Source organism: Arachis ipaensis, chromosome B4 (genome assembly GCF_059453495.1).
Source record: "Arachis ipaensis isolate K30076 ecotype BB chromosome B4, ASM5945349v1, whole genome shotgun sequence".
Taxonomy (NCBI): domain Eukaryota; kingdom Viridiplantae; phylum Streptophyta; class Magnoliopsida; order Fabales; family Fabaceae; genus Arachis; species Arachis ipaensis.
In genome coordinates, this window is record NC_142439.1 from 38,450,575 (window position 1) to 38,455,672 (window position 5,098).

General features: G+C 36.8%; 1 non-coding gene across 1 annotated transcript; it reads right to left on the bottom strand.

Moving 5' to 3' along the window:
* Positions 1-3,464: 3,464 nt before the first annotated feature.
* On the bottom strand, positions 3,465-3,572 carry LOC148567238 (small nucleolar RNA R71). Its single transcript, XR_015882127.1, has one exon. It is a non-coding gene; the product is annotated as a small nucleolar RNA R71 (small nucleolar RNA).
* Positions 3,573-5,098: the final 1,526 nt, after the last annotated feature.

Here is a 5,098-nt window from a genome sequence, read left to right on the forward strand (position 1 = left end):
ATTGTATTTTGATCCTGTGATCACGCTTTAGGGGGCTGGCCATCTCGGCCATGCCTGGACCTTCACTTATGTATTTTCAACGGTAGAGTTTCTACACTCCATAGATTAAGGTGTGGAGCTCTGCTGTTCCTCAAAGATTAATGCAAAGTACTTCTATTTTCTATTCAATTCATCTTATTTCGCTTCTAAGATATCCATTTGCACCCAAGAACGTGATGAAGGTGATGATTATGTGTGACGCTCATCATCCTTCCCCCTTATGAATGCGTGCCTGACAAACACTTCTGTTCTACATGAATTAAGCTAGAATGAGTATCTCTTAGATCTCCTAACAGGAATCTTCGTGGCGTAAGCTAGAATGATGGCGGCATTCAAGAGAATCCAGAAGGTCTAAACCTTGTCTGTGGTATTCTGAGTAGGATTCAATGATTGAATGACTGTGACGAGCTTCAAACTCGCGAGTGCTGGGCGTTAGTGACAGACGCAAAAGGAGGGTGAATCCTATTCCAGCATGATCGAGAACCGACAGATGAATAGCCATGCCGTGACAGGGTACGTGAGCATATTATTCACTGAGAGGAGGGGATGTAGCCACTGACAACGGTGATGCCCTTACATACAGCCAGCCATGGAAAGGAGTAAGACTGATTGGATGAAGATAGCAGGAAAGCAGAGGTTCAGAGGAACGAAAAGCATCTCCATTCGCTTATCTGAAATTCCTACCAATGATTTACATAAGTATCTCTATCCCTATTCTATTATTTATTATTCGAAAACTCCATGATTATTTTATATCCGCCTGACTGAGATTTACAAGGTGACCATAGCTTGCTTCATACCAACAATCTCCGTGGGATTCGACCCTTACTCACGTAAGGTATTACTTGGACGACCCAGTGCACTTGCTGGTTAGTTGTATCGAAGTTGTGACAATTATGAATTAAGATCAAAGCACCAAGCTTTGGAGCCATTACCAGGGATTGTTCGAGCCTGGACATCACAATTTCGTGCACCAAGTTTTTGGCGCCGTTGCCGGGGATTGTTCGAGTTTGGACAACTAACGGTTCATCTCGTTGCTCAGATTAGGTAATTTTCTTTTTGTTTTCTTTTCAAAAAAATTTTTCAAAAACCTTTCAAAAATTCCTCACTTGTTTTCGAAAAAAAAAAAATTTTACTAAAAATAATGTTTTCAAAAATAAATTATTCTATGACTTCAAAATTTTTAAGAATGAATTCTAGTGTTTCATGAAGCATGTTGAAGCCTATCTGGCTGTAAAGCCATACCCAAACTGCTTTGGGATTGGCTAATCACTTCAGTGGAGTCATGCCCAATCCTTCTGGATAGGGTATGTCAGGCTTGTCATGTCTGAATTACACTCATATTTTTATTAAAGCTTGGCTGGCTATTAAGCCTTGCCTGACCCTTTGATTGGAGCTTTAAGACTAACATGGCAAGATTCCTGGAATTCATATTAAAAATTTTGAAATCCTTATTTTTATTTTTCACAATAATTTTCGAAAAAAAAATAATAAATAAAAATACAAAAAAATTAGAAAATCATAAAAATCAAAAATATTTTTGTGTTTCTTGTTTGAGTCTTGAGTCATGTTATAAGTTTGGTGTCAATTGCATATGCATCTTGCATTTTTTCGAAAATATCATGCATTCATAGTGTTCTTCGTGATCTTCAAGTTGTTCTTGGTAAGTCTTCTTGTTTGATCTTGATGATTTTTTGTTTTGTGTCTTTTCATGTTTATCATATGCATTCTTGAATTCTTAGTGCGTAAGCATTAAAGAATTCTAAGTTTGGTGTCTTGCATGTTTTCTTTGCATTAAAAATTTTTCAAAATTGTGTCTATGATGTTCATCTTGACATTCAAAGTGTTCTTGGTGTTCATCTTGACATTCATAGCATTCTTGCATGCATCACATGTTTTGATCTAAAAATTTCATGCATTGCATAATTTTCACGTTTTCATAAAAATTCAAAAAAAAATCAAAAAAATATCTTCCCCTTTTTCTCTCATCAAATTCGAAAATTTGAGTTGACTTTTTCAAAAATTTTTAAAATCAAGTTGTTTCTTATGAGTCAAATCAAATTTTCAATTTGAAAATCTTATCTTTTTCAAAATTCAAAATCTTTTTCAAAATTCATGATTATTTTCGAAAATTCCAAAAAAATAATTTTCAAAAACCTTTTTCTTATTTTATATCATAATTTTCGAAAATAACATAATCAATTAAAGTTTTGATTCAAAAATTTGAAGTTTGTTACTTGCTTGTTAAGAAAGATTCAAACTTTAAGTTCTAGAATCATATCTTGTGATTTCTTATGAATCAAGTCATTAATTGTGATTTTAAAAATCAAATCTTTTTCAAAAACTAATTTCTATCATATCTTTTCAAAAAAATATCTTCTTATCTTATCTTTTTCAAAATTTGATTTCAAAATATCTTCTCTAACTTCCCAACTTCTTATCTTTTCAAATTTGTTTCAACTAACTAACTAACTTTTTGTTTGTTTCTTAACTTTTTCAAAACTACCTAACTAACTCTCTCTCTCTAATTTTCGAAAATATCTTCTCTCTTTTTCAAAAATTTCTTTTTTATTAACTAATTATTTTTATTTTTTATTTAAAAAAAAATTTTCGAAAAAAATACTAACCTTTTTCAAAAACTATTTTCAAAAATCACTAACTCTTTTTCAAAAATTGTTTTCAAAAATTCACTTCCCCCTCTCATCTTCTTCTATTTGTTTATTGATATACTAACATCTTTCCTTCAACTCTCCAAAAATCCGAACCCCCTCTCTCTCTGAGTTCAGATTTTCTTCCCTTCTTTTCTTCTACTAACACAAGGATCCCTATACCGTGGTGTAAAGGATCCATATTATTATTACTATTTTTTCTGTGCCATCTTCTTTGTCATATGAGCAGGAGCAAGGACAAAAACATTCTTGTTAAAGCAGATCCAGAACCTGAAAGGACTCTGAAAAAAAAAATTAAGAGAAGCTAAAATACAACAATCCAGAGATAACCTTTCAGAAATTTTCGAACAGGAAAAGGAGATGGCGGCCGAAAATAATAATAATATAAGGAAGATGCTTGGTGACTTCACTGCACCTAATTCCAATCTACATGGAAGAAGCATCTCCATTCCTGCCATTGGAGCAAACAACTTTGAGCTGAAACCTCAATTAGTTTCTCTGATGCAGCAGAACTGCAAGTTTCATGGACTTCCATCTGAAGATCCTTTTCAGTTCTTGACTGAATTCTTGCAGATATGTGATACTGTTAAGACAAATGGAGTAGATCCTGAAGTCTACAGGCTCATGCTTTTCCCTTTTGCTGTAAGAGACAGAGCTAGATTATGGTTGGATTCTCAACCCAAAGACAGCCTGAACTCTTGGGATAAGCTGGTCATGGCTTTCTTAGCCAAGTACTTTCCTCCTCAAAAGCTGAGCAAGCTTAGAGCTGATGTTCAAACCTTCAGACAAAAAGAAGGTGAATCCCTCTATGAAGCTTGGGAAAGATACAAACAGTTGACCAAAAAGTGTCCTTCTGACATGCTTTCAGAATGGACCATCCTGGATATATTCTATGATGGTTTATCTGAGCTATCAAAGATGTCACTGGACACCTCTGCAGGTGGATCCATTCACCTAAAGAAAACGCCTGCAGAAGCTCAAGAACTCATTGACATGGTTGCTAATAACCAGTTCATGTACACTTCTGAAAGGAATCCTGTAAGCAATGGGACGCCTATGAAGAAGGGAGTTCTTGAAGTTGATACTCTGAATGCCATATTGGCTCAGAATAAAATATTGACTCAGCAAGTCAATATGATCTCTCAGAGTCTACATGGAATGCAAGCTGCATCCAACAGTACTCAAGAGGCTTCTTATGAAGAAGAAGCCTATGATCCTGAGAACCCTGCAATAGCAGAGGTAAATTACTTAGGTGAACCTTATGGAAACACCTATAACTCAACATGGAGAAATCATCCAAATTTCTCATGGAAGGATCAAAAGCCCCAACAAGGCTTTAATAATGGTGGAAGAAACAGGTTTAGCAATAGCAAGCCTTTCCCATCATCAACTCAGCAACAGACAGAGAACTCTGAACAAAATGCTTCTAATTTAGCAAATCTAGTCTCTGATCTATCTAAGGCCACTGTAAGTTTCATGAATGAAACAAGGTCTTCCATTAGAAATTTGGAAGCACAAGTGGGCCAGCTGAGCAAAAGGATCACTGAAATCCCTCCTAGTACTCTCCCAAGTAATACAGAAGAGAACCCAAAAGGAGAGTGCAAGGCCATTGACATAAGTGCCATGGACGAACCTGTGAGGAGAGGAGAGGATGTGAATCCCAAGGAGGAAGACCTCCTGGGACGTCCAGTGACCAATAAGGAGCTTCCCTCTGAGGAACCAAAGGACTCTGAGGCTCATCTAGAGACCATAGAGATTCCATTGAACCTCCTTATGCCCTTCATGAGCTCTGATGAGTATTCCTCTTCTGAAGAGAATGAGGATGTTACTGAAGAGCAAACTGCCAAGTTTCTTGGTGCAATCATGAAGCTGAATGCCAAATTGTTTGGCATTGATGCTTGGGAAGTTGAACCTCCCTTGTTCATCAATGAACTAAGTGATCTGGATCAACTGACATTGCCTCAGAAGAGACAGGATCCTGGAAAGTTCATAATACCCTGTACCATAGGCACCATGATCTTTAAGGCTCTGTGTGACCTTGGTTCAGGAATAAACCTCATGCCCCTCTCTGTAATAGAGAAACTGGGAATCTATGGGGTGCAAGCTGCTAAAATCTCATTAGAGATGGCAGACAGCTCTAGAAAACAGGCTTATGGACAAGTAGAGGACGTGTTAGTAAAGGTTGAAGGCCTTTACATCCCTGCTGATTTCATAGTCCTGGATACTGGAAAGGAAGAGGATGAATCCATCATCCTAGGAAGACCTTTCCTGGCCACAGCAAGAGCTGTGATTGATGTTGACAGAGGTGAAATATTCCTTCAATGGAATGAGAACTCCCTTGTGTTTAAAACTCAAGGATCTCCCTCTGCAACCATGGGGAGGAAGCAGAA